Below are 16,557 nucleotides of genomic sequence, written 5' to 3' on the forward strand. Positions count from 1 at the left end.
AATAGTCAAATCTCCCAATTGGGGACCATCCCTACTAAGGTTCAAGAAGAGACATGATGAAATAAAGAGTCAAGAGAGGTTCCCTGTGCCATCAGAATACTGCTGGTTCATTTAACAGGATTCTTAGATGGAAAGTATGGGGAGAATTTTTGAAGGTACTAGGAAAATATAAGTCTTTACTTGGATTCATGAAGAAAAAAGAAATGGAATATAGAGACAGAGAGAAGAGGGGAGGAAGGGGAAAAGGCAGAGAGAGAAAGATAAAAAGAGAGAATACAACAAAAGACAAAAGATAGAAATCCTGGAGAATTTCCATGGCCCTCTTGCCCAGAAAATATTTCTGTCTCAAAAGTGGCTATAACACAGATTCCAGACTTAGGCATTTAAATACACTTTTTTAAAATGCCCAGCTCTTCAGAATTGTGAGAACATTACAGCTAAATGAAAGATAATTTTTCATCATCTTCCTATATGTCAAATTCCTTTGAGCAATTTACAACATTCAAAAAGTATATTGACAGATCAGCAAAAATGAAAGAGCATTTCATCACCTTGAAAAATGGTGATCAAAAGAAATGTGCCAACCAATTAAACCATGATCAATGCCTCTATTTCTGTTCTTTTCTGTCATAAACTGTGGCTAAAAAGAATTAAGTTATTATTTTTTCAAAGCCGGCCCCATCTTGATAATGTCACATAAAAAAGCAATTTGGATCACGAGTCTAAATATACCATGTGGTGAATTACACTAATACAATTTTATGAAGGCAATATTAATCATATTTGAAATTCATGGCAGTCTGTCTAGTAGTTGGTTCAGTTTAGAGCTAAGCAATTGACATTGGTAGGCTTAAAATGTTTTTATGCTTTTTGTAGAAAGATATGTAGAAACAAAGTTTGGATGAGATTCCACCTTAACAATAAATTTCTGCAGTTAAATCCACCTGTAATAAAGCATATATTCTTCCCCACATCCCCATGTTCTTACTTCAGGGGAAGATGCCTGTTTCTGCTGGCTTGGTAATTTGGGTATATAAAAACAGGGAGTACATTTTCTCTATCTGCTGTGCAGCATGTATAAACTAAGGATTTTGATTTATGGGTTCTGGATAGTGTGGGAACACATATAAGTTTGGCACATGCTCAAGTGTCAAAATATTAGGAACCTGGACACATCTGGAACCTTTACAGTTCCTGTGCCATTGATTAAAAACTGTCAAAACCCGATTAAGGAGATAAGGAGTCACATGAGACTCCCAAGAACAAATGTATAAACTGAAATCGGTGTGCAGACTTGTTCTTTCACTTCACCTAATGGGCACCTGCTCTGCTCCTTTCTTCTCTTGTCTGTAGTAACTGCTCAGTCCTTTTTGGACCTTCTGTGAGCTACAACCTCAACAGTTATTACCACACTTTATGCACAAGACTAAACCTCCAAGTGAGCTACCCTCTCTGATGAGTCTGTTCTGAGATAGTAACCAGGTTAGTCCCCTGATATACCAGCTGGCATGCTTGAATTAAACTATGTCTACCCTGTAATCCATCTGCCAACTCTAGGACCTGGTGAAGAGCTATGAGGTAGGAGGATTGTTAGAGCACTCCTGCTCTGTGAGGGATCATTTTGGCGGTGGGATCCCCAAGGTGAAAAAAGCCTGAGGAGCCAAGGGCAAGGATGTATGCTTCAAGTCTTTATTCTGGCTTCATTCTGCTGCTCGTAGGCTACCAGTGTAGGTGCAGGTATATGTAGGGCTTACAGATAATAGTGGCTAAGTAACAGCATTACATTAACCATGATATCAATTTGCTGTGTTAGCTAGCCTGTGTCCTAAAAGGCAATCTTTCCAGGCAGACGCTTGACCTAGAAGAGCCTGGGAACTAATGCTAAATTAGCCCAAATATACTGGGGAGCTGGTACCCAGGGGGGCTGCCCAGCACAGGTGAGCTAGTAGTACAGCTTGAAGTTTCTCATGAGAACCAGAGCTCACATCCTGGCTTCCTCTATGAAGGTCCGTCACATAGACTGTTTTTAACATTCATGTGAGAGATGGTAGCTGTGTCCACATGATGAGTGGGTGGACATCAAGGGAGAAATCTGATTTCTCTTATCCTGGCTTCAACTATGTTTCTTTTTCTTTTTTAAACAATCACTTTACTAAAATAGCAAAGTTTACAAATACTCATTTAACATCTTATCAGTGGCCATCGGAAAACACACCAAGTGTGTACTGATTGTCTAACGTGAACTGAAACTGATCTATCGCAGAAAGCCAGTGCGTCCTCAACTCAGGATCTAGGGCGGTGGAGGAAGTTCTGTTAGCTCAGGAAGGTGAATCCTTCAGCCCTGCCAACAACTTATAGCACAACAGAATTCAAGTGTAACCCATGAAGCATCAATAATAAGGGTAGCCACACAGCCTCTATATCACATTTCCTGATTAGGCCTTCCACAAGGCTAAGGCCTCCAGTTATGGTGAATTACAGCAAGTCAAATTTACTAAAAGTAGTACGTGAAAACAATCAGTGCATGTTCACTTTAATTACTTTTAACTCTTATTGTGGAAGATGATTCTGCTACTGGATTCATCTGGAAAAGTAAAGAATGCTGCTTTTCTTCAAATCCATAGAAAGCACTTGAATTTCATTTTATCTGGTAGAAGTATTTGGAACTTCTTATGTATCTGCCAAATGGAGGTTTTGTATGGAAGAATTCAATTCATCTGCACGGGACGGAAGGCTGTCCAGATTAGTCACTAGCTGTTTTTCTCTTTTCCTCAGGAAGTTCCTCTAACTCTCCATAGAGCTCTGAAGTCAAGCGAGCCAATTTCTCCTATATTCCCCGAACATATTCCAACTTTTCAATGGAACAGTCATTTTCAAATGCTTGAAGTTTTCCAGAGTGGAAATCATTCAAAATATTGCAAAGCCCCTTCTCCATCTCCCGTTCATCTGAGACATCAGTGAAAAATGAATGCTGACTCCAAGATGAGTGAGCAAAGCACCTTGCCCATCTCCACCCTGAGATTTCGTCTTTTCTTTCATCACTCTTCTTTGGTCGCTGTGATGTTTGTTGACTGTGATGCAGGAATGAAAACCCTGTTCTTTTATTAACTGGATGGATTTTATTTTATTTTATTTTATTTTTTTGCATTAACAACCCGAGTAGATTGGCCACTAAAAGACTTAGGACCCCTACTCTTCATTTCCTGCTTTTCCTCCATTGTTTTATGTTTTTTATTGCACCGGGCCAGCTTCTTATGAACTGAGGAAGGAGGCAATCCAGTCCTGCTGAATCTGCAAAGATCAGAGCTTCCGAAGCCTCCGTGCAGCTGCAGCCAAAGTTATTGCTGCAGTTTGAGCCAGGGTCACCCCAGACCCTGTTCTGGCCACACCACTGTGTTTCAACGGAGAGAGAGAGCAATGGCTATCACCAGAGAATGAAGTTGAAAGAGGAGGTATTGTGCTTTAAGAATAGAGCGAAAGGGTGAGAAATAATAGCTGGCTCAAGGGGATAAGAGCATAACATTCTGAGTGGTTTAGTCAGAAAAACAGTGTTTGTGAGTTTGGGTATTTTTTGTTTTGTTTTGTTTTGTTTTGTGAGGACGATGGTAAATAAAACAGGGAGACAATTTAAAACTTCTCCACCTTTTTATCATAGTGCCATAGTTTTCCTCTAGCATTAATAATTTATTCCCTTTGTCTGGCATACATTTTATAACTGTGCATTGTGTAGTTAGTTAATTTATATGCTTTATAATTAAAGTAGCAATTATGTTATTTACAAAACATCCACACTAAAAAATAATTGTACATTTATATATAAAGTAAAAAAATTTAAAAAGCATGAAAGTTGGTCTATAAAAATATTCAACTCTGTTAAGAGTGTGCACAGTTATGGTCTAATCAATGAGTTTTGGTTAAGAAAATATATCATGAATAAGATTAAAAGGAAAAAAGAATTGCTTAGAGGAGAGTAAAGAAACATTTGCTACATACAGAAATTCTCTAGTAGTTCTACTGTTAGATTGATAAACACATACTTTAAGTGACTACATATGTTTTCCTTCTAAAGTCAACTAGAACTTTGAGCTGCAAGGAAGAGACAACCTGCAGTTTACTAATGTAAAGTAGCAGGGCAAATGGGCAGCCATATTGCAGAAATGCCCGAGAGAGCTCCAGAAGCAAAGGCAAAGATATAAAGACAAATTACCCAACTAAAGACTCACAGAAGAAAAGCCCATCTCTTCTTAAAGATAGTATAACAAAGTCACTAAATGTTCTAACAAGTCCAACTATAGTTTTAAAAGGGATAAAGCAGTATATTATAGAGTTTACACTAGAAAATAATGGCTCTTTCAGTTTCCATTATTGTTGAAATATCTATATTCACAATGTATAAATCAATCTGCAAACAAAACTAGAAAATTTATATTTTCTTAAAACATGAAATAAATAATTTGACTCAATAAAAAACAGCTACTAGTATTTTAAAAATAGTCACTAACACTATAAGTTTTACTCCTTTTAAAAGTGATACCTTTCTGGCCCTGGCCGGTTGGCTCAGTGGTGGAGTGTCGGCCTGGCGTGCGGAAGTCCCGGGTTCGATTCCCGGCCAGGGCACACAGGAGAGGCGCCCATCTGCTTCTCCACCCCTCCCCCTCTCCTTCCTCTCTGTCTCTAACTTCCCCTCCCGCAGCCGAGGCTCCATTGGAGCAAGGATGGCCCGGGCGCTGGGGATGGTTCCTTGGCCTCTGCCCCAGGCGCTGGAGTGGCTCTGGTCATGGTAGAGCGACGCCCGGAGGCACAGAGCATCGCCCCCTGGTGGGCAGAGCATCGCCCCTGGTGGGCGTGCCGGGTGGGTCTGACTGTCTCACCCCATTTCCAGCTTCGGAAAAAAAAAAAAAAAAAGTGATACCTTTCTAACACCTAACATTATTCCAGAAGGTCTAGTCCTTCCAGTAAGAGAAAATCTAACATAACTAATATAATTGATAGACCAAAGAACCTACTAGGATATTTAGATTATATATAATTATAAAGTCATAACTACTTAGAAATTTTAGTATAAAATTTAAATTAATCTAATATATATCAGAAAGTCATAATATTTAACAATTTTCATAAAGAAAATGCTGTTTATTTTGTTTTGTTTTTGTGATGCTTCTATTTGGATCCATAGCAACATGGACTAGAGTTTTTCACATTAAGACATACTTTTATTTCATGTAATAGATTTTGCCTGGTCTTAAAAAAAATTGATACTCTAAAATGCTGTTTCTCTTTACTAGTATGTAATATTTTTGCGGATTAATTTATAAGGATTGTTCTTCTCTATCTTTTATTGCAGTTATCTTTTATATAAGCATGAGTTAAAATATGCCTAGTTTACACTATATCTTTTTTTGGGTAGTTTGTGCATTTTTACCTAATTTAATTAAATTTAATATAAAATTAAACTTTAAAAAAAATCCCTGTAACTGCACAAATTACAAATCACCACTGGTAACATGTGGTAGATAGACTGTCTCCCATGCCTCATCTTTCTCCATTTGTACACCATTCTTTTGTCTTGGTAGTTTATCTTTCTTCCTTTCCATTTCCTTCTTTCTGTCCCTGTTGGTTTTCTGAAAGACTTTTTATAGAGTTGATCTCACTTTGCACCTAGACAGTCTATCAGTTATCCCAGACTTTTCCTCTGAAAATTGAAATGGAAAATTTTATACTATTTGTTCTAAGTCTTTTTGATTCTGATCATTTTCCCACCTTCATATCTAAGGTACCTTAATGGAGCACCATTTAATGCCTATGTTTTCTCATTTTTGAACAAGGTAAAATAAATCTGGGTCAAATACTGACAAAAAATGTGTATGACTAAAACTTTAACTTGTTTCTGTCCATATGAGTGACAGCTTTGCTATAGTCATGAGACATTTTCTATTATAGAAGCAAAGTAATTTGTGAAAATCAGTTACTGGATTTTGCAGGGGACAAAATGATCAAATTGTTGTTTTGTTAATAACTTGCTTCAATTACTTATGACATTCATGAAGTTTGGTACTCAGGAAAATGAAATATTTTAAGTAGATTTCTTGCATGTTTTAGTACATATAGTCCCGTCTTTCATACTTATACTAAGCCAAAGAATTGCTTTTTCAAAATGTCAAGAGAGAGGCTTTAGCAGAGCACTGGGTTTGTGGGAGTTGGGCATGGGGGGAAGTTTTACACTCCTGTTATACCAATGCATACATTGGTATATGTTTATTTACCACAGCTCTAAAAAGATCAGGTTGTGTCTGTAGCTCTAAGAAGAACACTCTAGCCTTTAGTAATATACTGTCTTACTTTTATTTCTTTCTTTAGCATAAGTTAAACTATATTTCCACACATTCAAGTCTTTCTCACTAGAGAACTTAACTAGGCTTAAAGTCCAAAGTTGCCTGGTTATATATTCCACTGTCTATCTTGTCTCTTGTGTATGTCTTTTCCTCAGATACCTAAAGAGGAAGAGTAGCTGGATGCGAAACTACCAAGACAAGCTATCTTTATCCAAGATTTATTATTATTTCTATATATCCTTCTTTTCACAATTTGAATTTCCAAAGATTTTAAATGCACATTCAGACAAAGATATGTGTACAAAGAAAATTAGTAAGCATTGTTTATAATGCAAAAATGGGGCAAGAACTTTTATCAAATAACCAATTTAATACAATCTCTTAAATATTGCAAAGACTGTCATGTGGTTGTGAAAAGAGATTTTTAATTTTTAACTTATCTTTTAGGTATTAGTTACTCAGGGAAATAGAGATGTGGAAAACTGTTTTTCACATTTAAAAAAATATATACATATGTGCATGGCTGATGAAATTAACATGTCTTCATTCCCAAGGCCTTTTGATTAAGGTTGTTATGGACATAGAAATAAATAATGCCACAAATAACCCCATTCTTCCCCATTCTTCATCCTGAAGTGCACAAGGTAAAAGTACCTTTTTATATTGATTACGTATGTTAAAATTATAATATTTTGCCTGATCTATGGTGGTGCATTGGATAAAGTGTCAACCTAGAACTCTGAGGCTGCTGATTCAAAACTCCAGATTTGCCTGGTCAAGGCACACATGGGAGTTGATGCTTCTTAGTCCTCCTCCTTCTCTCTCTTTCTCTCTTTCTAAAAATAAATAAATAAATAAATAAATAAATAAATAAATAAATAAATAAAATGCAAAAACCAATTAAAAAATCATAATATTTTGTATATATTGCATTAAATGAATTTGTTGTTAATATGAATTCTATACATTTCTATTACTTTTGAAGGTAGTCACTAAGAAATTGCATTTATATCTTTTACTTGTGATTCACATTATATTTTAATGGATATAGCTATTCCAGATGTGTAGATTATAGAGTAGATAGATACAGATTTAGATATGAATATACATATTGATTTATGCAATATGTAATTATGTACATTTGCATGAAACAAAAAATACTGCAAAAAAACACACCTGTCAAAAAATGACTAGCTCTGCAGGGTAGAATTATTAATGATTGGGGTGTATGGAGATCTCCACCTGGCTTTCTTTATTCTATCTCTTTTTTGACAATCTTCTTAGAGAGAAGAGACATGGTCATTGCTCCTTACAACATCGCCATCTTCTTCATTTTCCCATAGTATATTTTGACATCCTTTGACCTGGACTTCATTAAACTCACTCCATTATCCTTATTCTGAGCTTGAATTTGTGAAGTTTCTGACATTCCCCAGCTGCTCTTTCATTCCAGGCCTTGCTACACATCAACAAATCTGAATCTCTGACACCAGCTCTGAGGTACTCTTTTGCAGGTTCTTAAAATGTGAGGCCAACTCTTCCTGAATCTGTGACAGACTCCAAATCTTAACTCATGAGCAAGAGTTAAATCTTAGAATACATAAATATGTATTTTCATAGAAAATGTCTTTTAATAAAAATACATATAACAATTTTATAGACAAAATTCCTCGGCATCTGGTTGAAACATTTCTTCCACAATAATTAAAATTACATAATAAATGTGAAATATGTTTTCTTTAAAATACCTGGGCTCTCTGTCATAAAAAATGCTTTACTTATTACCTTATAAATATTCTTTCTGAGTCACAGAGGCCTTAGTTTAAGGAAGGCAACTTCTCTTAGCAATATTAAGATATTGACTCTGGAATCAGTCAGGAAATGAAAAATGAAGTTATGCATATTTAATCTACTCAGTAAGGATTTGGCCTGCCTTTGAGAATAAGAGAGAGTTAGTAACAAACTCCCCAACCAAACCTCACAAGGTTATTTATAAAGACAAAATTATTTCAAAACATATGGGATAGTATTTGCAGAGTATAACAGGATATAAAATGTAAAACATTTTATGATTTAATTTATAATTGATAATTATATTACTTAAATTTTATAAGAAATATTTACTTGACTTTTATGAGTTTAACCCTTTCTTTAAGCCTTAAGAGCCAATTCCTTTTTTAGTTCAAATATGTTGTTTTCACATCAATAATAGAATGTATATATTCTTATGTCTTTTTAAACTTTCAAGAATTCTACTTTATGTAAAGCAGTATTTATTTTAACCTTACCATCTTTCCTAAACAAGGGGAAAGTAACATGCTATTTCTCCCAGCAAAATAAATAATATATAGAAGACAGTTTCTTTTAGAGGTATAGAAGAAAAAAAGAGATTTTTATTTTTTTCTTATTTCCCAGTATATATAACTTTTAAAATATTATTATGCTCATTGTTATTTTATTCATACTCAAAGACTTTAAAAAAATTTTTATTTTTTAAGTAAGCTGTATACACATTGAAAGAAAGAGAGAGAGAAGGGGAGAGGAAGGGAGGGAGGGGGAGGGAGAATAGAACAGAAAGAAAGGAAGAAAGAAAGAAAAAGGGAGGAAACGAGGGATGGAGGGAGGAAGGGAAGGAAAGAAGTAAAGAAGGAAGGAAGGGAAGGAGAGAGGGAGGGAGGGAGGGAGGGAGGGAAGGAGGGAGGGAGGGAGGAAAAAGAAATCAGAGAGATAAAGAATAGGGAAGGAAAATGGGACAGAAGGAAGTTAAGAAGGAAGGAATGAAAGGGTAAATTAGGCCTTAGATGGAATAAGTACCCAATAGGACTAAATTTTTAACTATATTTTCAGCTATAAAATTGATGACTACAGTATTTTAAGAGTTTCTAGTTTCTATTTTAGAGACTGAAACTCATTTTCAGGAAACATTATCACTCTATTCTGGGACAGACAATACATAGTGGGTGAGCTTTTAAGTCATGCAGTCTTATGATAACACCTACCCCTTGTTGTAGTTTTAAATACTGAGGTAGTCCAGATACTTCAAGCTCAAATGCTACCTTTATTTCTAATGAAAACATTTTCATAATTAAGTGGAGTTCTGTGCTATCTGAGAATATACTTTTTTCCCTGTAAGTCTGCCAAAAGGGTAAAAATCATTGTGTATTTTGTGCTGTTACTCCATATGTGAGATGTAAGAATTAAAGTAGCTTAGGAAGCGGTGATGAACTCAGACTAGAGCTGTCACCTCTTAGAAAAACTACTTTCAATGATGGTGGTCATCTAGACTCTGCATTGTATTTCTTCTTTTTGTGCCATGACTTTTAGAAAGATCTTAAGATCTTAGCTGGGTTATATTGTATTGTTTTTTTCTCTGATTTTTACCACCAGTCTACAGCATCAATGACCAGTTGAGTGACAAGAGCACAAAGGTCTTCTTTGGCAGAGGTTAACCAAAGAGAATCCCAGAAAAGAAGGGTCTGAAGAACTAGTTCCGGAGTGTGTATAATATGATCATTAACTGACTCACCAAACAATCAAATGTGTAAAGAAGAAGAAAAAAAAAACCTAAGATTTTTGTCACTTCTCTATCATCCTACTGAATCCAACAGGTTTGAGCCCTCAACAGGCTGCATAACAAACAAACTTGCCAATGAGCAATATCTCATTTACTTCTAGTTTAATCAGTCTTATTTCAGCCTTAATATTAAAGCTTGCTGAAGTCTATTGCTTTATGAAAGAATAAACAGCCCATTGTTATTACTTTGGTCTATGTTTTTCACAGCTGAGTTCTCTCCTGCTGCTCACCATCATCTCCAGAGTTTCTCCTATGTTGAATGATTGTTGTATGTGTGTTAATTTTAACAGCAAAAAGGGATCAGAGCTGGGACTAGAGGCTACCTGCTTATGGAAGCTTATCTCTGTAGTGAGGACCAGATATAGACTGTTCCCTGGACAAATGATTGTTTTAGTGCACCTGACTCATATGACCATTGAGGGTGAAATTCTGGCATGTGACACTGGAATCCATTCACCACATGACTTATGGCAGTTCTGACAACTAGAACTGAGTGGGACAGAAAGATCCAGGGATGTCTGGTATTGTTTTATTTCAATCCAGCCTGTCCTATTTGCTAAGGAATAACTTCAGCTTATATATTTGCTTAAGAACAACTGGATATTGTAGCTACTAAACTGGAAATAGGATGTGAATAAATATCTCCTGAGCAAGATACACTTTGTTCAGGTACATATCTAGTTTTGTATTTAATTTCTCTTATTCTGTGCGCATGCACACAAGTACACGAATGTAAGACAAATAATAGCAGGAACTGATTTTATTTATGGCTATATTTCTACACTTAGAAATTTTTCCGGCATGTAGTGAAGAGTCATTAAATATTTGTTGCATGCATGCACACATGGATGCATGAGTCTTCATTTATACAAGCCATAAATCTCAGTGAGAAATGGTCTCACTGATTAATAAACATTTATGACCTTCACCCTCAAAGTACAGCCTGTAAACTAGCAGTATCCACATCTATTGAAAAGTTGTTAAAAATGCATAACTCTGTGTCCCACCCAAGAATTTAGAAGATAGAATCTGTGTTTCATCAATTCCCTAGGTACTTCATATTTCACATGACAGTTAGAAATGCCCAGTTTTTTGTTGGTAATCATACATATTGTCATACTCTCACCTGAACTTGTGGCAGGAAGTCCATTAGTTAATCAAGACAAATTGCTCCACTGAACCCTTCTCATCAAGACTCAAAATCCTTCTCACTGTTCGACCCCACATTGCTTTGACTGATCAAATGAGGCAGAGATATGGAGAGGTATAGATTTGTGGATTTTTTTAATAATGTTATTTTTTTCTTTATTTTCAATCTCAGAAATAAGGAAAATTTGTGGGTTTAAAAACTTAGGTGCAACTATTAATAAAGGAGCATTTATGGAATAGTAAATAAATGATTAGATCTGAATTAAACTTTTTAGAAGATAAAAATTTAAAAAGTGATCTCTTAATAACTTTATAGTTTTATAATTTTATACACAATCTCAAAGAAAAAAATTCATAAAATAAAAATATACATATTCAGAAAGTCCAAGATGGTGACAGAGTAGGCAGACGTTTCAAGTGCCACCTCCCAGGACTAAATTGGATTACAACTTAAGAACAACCATCTTGAAAAACCAACTTTGGACTAAACAAAGAGGTGTGTATAACCAAGTATTACAGAAGAAGTCACACGGAGACTGGTAGAAGGGCAGAGTCATGGACTAGGCTGCCCCACTCTCAGGAGTGAGGGGCTGCTGATGGTCTGGAGGGACTCTTGCTTCAAGGAGAGTCACCCTGAGAGGTTAGGATGCTCAGCCCCAGACCCGGAGCCCCAGCCTAGAGCCCCAGAACCTAGAAGAGGTGCCCCCACAGCATTTGGTGGTGAGAAGAGCCAGGTTTCTGTCTGTGAGAAAGAGACAGAGCTCTCTGAGACACAGGCTCCATCTTAAAGGGCCAGTGCAAAAAATCTTATTCACAGCCACTTACTTGGGACTCTTTTGGAGGGAGAGATGAGAGCACTACAGTTGCATAAGGAGAGTGAAAAATTGGAGGCCCAGGGAGAGACATTGTGGAGAATGACCACTGGAACCCCTGTGCTGAGTCATAATCCATTACTGCAGTCACCATCTTTCTTGGGTGGAGCAGTCCCCTCTGAGTGGCATCAGCCTGGGGAAAAGCAACTGCTCCACCCTCCGGAGTCTCTCCTGCCCCAGTCATGGAGATTGGGTTGTGCTGAGAAGCCAGGCAGCAGGGGGCACATCAGTGACTCAGTTTTCTGGTGTTGAGGCCAGAGCTTTCCCCCATATGCTTACTCCTGAGTCTAAGACTAGTGTTTTTGCCCCACAGGAAACTCAGTAGAAACTGAGACCCAGAGTGCAGGGAGACCATACCACTGGGTCTCAGAGGCCACACCCACCCAACTCCTGAGGCCACATCATACTGAGGTCTGTAAAAAAAGTCTGGACATACACCTGGGGACAAGGAGCAGAGCCATATCCACCACTCTTCCTAATCCCTGAATTGATGGAAGCTGTAGACTTTATCAGAGGTTTTTTTTTAGTGGCTGAGCCCAACAAGAAGCCAGCAGACAGAGGCTGCAAGAGGCAGGATTCAGGAAACCTTGACCTTTTAAGTGGAATTTCCCCCAGGACCAGTATGGATAAAAGCAGCCTATGTGTGCTGCTTTGTATTTCCATGTGCCCCTGGGCCCAGAAAAGGTAGCCATAAACTCTAGGTTGCTTGTAGCTCCAAGAAGGTTGCTGAGGGCCAATCATGATCAGGGTCTCCCACTGGTCTGTGCTGGGTTCCTGCCAGGGAGCCCCAGGCTGGCATATCCAGTGGCCAGCTGTGGAGAGCATCAATTTGAGACTTAATAACCCTTGCTAGACTGGAATCCTGAGGAAGGGCTTCTCACACTCGGACTAACTGAGGTTATTTTTGCTCTCTGTTGTCAGCACTGGTACAGTGGCTCATGTGTATTAGATAGGGTGGAGCTACAAAGTCTGTCCTCCTGGTTGCTGGATATCTTGTCCCACTGGAATAGATTCCACAGAGGGAAGGGAGAGAGGCTTGAAGCATGGACATTTAAACTGTGGGTTTCTGTGAGCCTATTGTTGGGTTTGGTCGAGGGACTTAGCCACTTTCTGGGGCGGCACAATAGCACCAGGAGAGGATTCTCAGTCTTCCTCCCTGAGACCACAGTCTCACCAGCTGTAGGAACTTCTGCAGAGGGGACTGTTGGACCCATTTGATCTGAACCTGCTGCTCACCTTATCAGAGAGAAATAAAATTTGAGTATTCAACAGGGGCAGAGGGATTAAGCTCTGGAGTAGGGGCCATTTTTCCCATACTGAGCTCCTGACCAAAAGATCCCTGAAGTAGGGGGGTCCCACTAACATTGTATTCCCAACCTCAGCTGCTCTAACCCAACAAGTTTGCAACCTGCAGAGAGGATGGTTGTGTGAGGCCAGTCTGAGCTCACACTATAGTCTTTCTACAGAAAACTCTGTCAGAAGAACAGGCAGCTGCAAGAGGAGGTGGAGCAAGCTGAAAAGTGAAGGCAAATTTTACAGAGCTTAGAGCTTTTACAGAGCTGCTGTCATCTCCAAGCAGGAAGAAGCTGATCCCTATACACAAATTGGCACCTCCATATTACCCAGGCAGAGAAAATTTTGACATATAATGAAAAAGCAGTAGCTGCAGACAGGTAGCCCACAGCAAGTTACAAACAAAGGCTGACGCCAACACAAGAAGATCTAGAACCAACACAACTGGTAGTGGATGGCAAACTGCACCAACACTAGACTCAGCTAGCTACACAAATAGCATGCCCAAAGGAAGTCTTTAGCAGGCACTAGGCACTGTAGAGAATAAATACACCTAACATGGCAGACATTGCACAGTGTGAAATATACATGATCAAGGTTGACCATTAAAGCCAGCCAGCCTGAAAGGATAACTGTACCCATGAAGAGGCAAACTGCACTAAATACTCACATATAACAGGATGGAAAATAATATCTTCCAGAAGCATTCTTAGCTGACCAGGGGTTGATACAGTGGTTAGAGTATTGAATAGGTATGCACAGTACTCAGATTTGAAACACCAAGGTTGCTGGCTTGAGTGCCCAGTTTCTGGCTTGAGCATAAGGTCATAGACATGACCCCGTGGCTGCTGGCTTAAGTCCCAAGGTCAGTGGCTTGAAGCCCAAGGTCACTGACTTAAACAAAGGATCACTCGCTCTGCTGTAGCACTGTGGTCAATGCACATTTGGGAAAGTAGTCAATGAACAACTAAGAAGCTGCAACAAAGAATTGATGCTTTTCATCTCTCTCCCTTCCAATCTGTCTCTCCCTATATGTTCCTCTATCAGTTGCTCTTTCTGTCTTTTTCACAAAATAAAAGAAAGAAAGAAAAAAAATCATTCCTAGAGCAAGGATAACAGGTGACCCTGAAATCAGTACCACTTTATCTTCCTCATAAAGACACTACAAAAATTTCATAGTCAAACAGAGCTACCTAATACACAGACAAAGTAGGCAGACAAAATAATGTGGCCCAAATGAATCAAGGAGAAAAATTTCTAGAAAAAAAACCTGAATGAAATGGAAGTAACCAAACTACTAGATATACAGTTTAAAATAATGACTTTTAGGATGATCAAAGACCTTAGAGCAGCGGCTCTCAACCTGTGGGTCGCGACCCAGGTAGAGGTTGAACGACCAAAACACAGGGGTTGCCTAAAGCCATCGGAAAATACATATTTAAAAATGTATTGTATAATAAATATACAAAATGTATTGTATAATAAATATACAAAAAGCCATGTATTTTCTGATGGCTTTAGGCAACCCCTGTGTTTTGGTTGTTCCACCCCTGCTGGGGTCACAACCCACAGGTTGAGAACCACTGCCTTAGAGCAACAATAGATGGTCATAATGAGAACCTAAATAAAAAGATAGCAAGCATCAAAAAGGACTCTGAAATTATAAAATGAACCAGTCAGAAATGACAAATCCAATATCAGAAATGAAGACTGCACAAGAAGGAATCAATAGCAGGCTAGATGAAGCAGATGATCAAATCAGCAATTTAGAAGACAAGATAAACCTAAGCACAGGTGCAAAGCAGCAAAACAAAAAGAGGTGCAATAAGACTGATTGAACTCTGAGACTCTGTGACAACATGAATAGAAACAACATCCACATCATAGGAGTTCCTAAAAGAGAAGAGAACAAGGGATAAAGAACCTATTTAAAGAAATCATAGCTGAAAATTTTTCTAAAATTATGAAGAATAAAGTCACATAAGTTTAAGAAGCATAGAGAGTCCCATTAGAAAGGAACCCAATGAGGCCTACACCAAGACACATCATAATTAAAATGCCAAAGTTAAGTTATAAAGCAGTGGTTCTCAACCTGTGGGTAGCGACCCCGATGGGGGTTGAACGACCAAAACACAGGGGTCGCCTAAAGCCATCGGAAAACACATATTTATTATACAATACATTTTTAAATAAAATATGTATTTCTGATGGCTTTAGGCGACCCCTGTGTTTTGGTCGTTCGACCCCTGCCGGGGTTGTGACCCACAGGTTTAGAACCACTGTTATAAAGAAAGAATACTAAAAGCTGCAAAAGAAAGGCAGTGAATTACCTACAGAGGAGCTGCAATAAAGATAATATTCGACTTTTCAACAAAAACACTTGAGGCCAGATAGGATTGGCAAGAAATATTCAATGTGATGCCAAACAACCTACAACCAAGACTACTTTATCCAGCAAAGTTATCATTGAAAATTGAAAGAGAAATAAAAAGCTTCATAGACAAAAACAAAACAAAAAAACCTCAAGAAATTCATTACAACCAAACCAGTACTGTAAGAAATGTTAAAAGACCTGCTGGAAAAAGTACAAAGAACAAAGAAATTGAGAAAAAGGGGATAGTAGATTTTAAGAATAAAATTGCAACAAGTACACATCAATAATAACCTTAAATATAAATGGATTAAATGCTTCAATCAAAAGATATAAGGTTGCTGCATGAATGAGAAAACAGGACTTATACATATGCTGTCTACAAGAGACCCACTTCAGAACAAAAGATACACATAGACTGAAAGTGAAGTATGGAGAAAAGTATTTCCTGCAAATGGAAATGAATAAAAAGCTGGTGTAACAATACTTATATCTGACAAAATAGTATTTTAAAAAATGGCTATAGTAAGGAATAAAGAAGATCACTACATAATAATAAAGAGAGCAATCCAACAGAAGGATATAACCATTGTAAATATTTATGTACCTAATATCAAACCACCTAAATATATAAAGCAGATTTTGATAAACATAAAAGGCAGCATTAACAGCTATACTATAACAGTAGGGGATTTTAATTCTCCATTAACATCAATGGAAAAAATCCTCCAGACAGAAAATTAACAAAGAAACAATGGCCTTAAATGACATACTAGATCAAATGGATTCCAAGGATATCTTCAGAACCTTTCACCCCATAGCAGCAAAATATACATTCTTTTCAAGTGCTCATGGTACATTGTCTACGATTGATGACTGTTAGGACAAAAAACAAGTCTCAATAAATTTATGAAGATCAAAATCATATGAAGCATCTTCTCTGATCATAATGGCATGAAACTAGAA

The 16,557-nt window shown here is 37.5% G+C and overlaps 1 pseudogene; it reads right to left on the reverse strand.

The window, feature by feature from the left end:
* Positions 1-2,643: 2,643 nt before the first annotated feature.
* On the reverse strand, positions 2,644-3,291 carry LOC136397381 (coiled-coil domain-containing protein 28A pseudogene; annotated as a pseudogene).
* Between the last annotated feature and the right edge of the window lie 13,266 nt (positions 3,292-16,557).

This window comes from Saccopteryx leptura, chromosome 3, assembly GCF_036850995.1.
Source record: "Saccopteryx leptura isolate mSacLep1 chromosome 3, mSacLep1_pri_phased_curated, whole genome shotgun sequence".
Taxonomy (NCBI): Eukaryota; Metazoa; Chordata; class Mammalia; order Chiroptera; family Emballonuridae; genus Saccopteryx; species Saccopteryx leptura.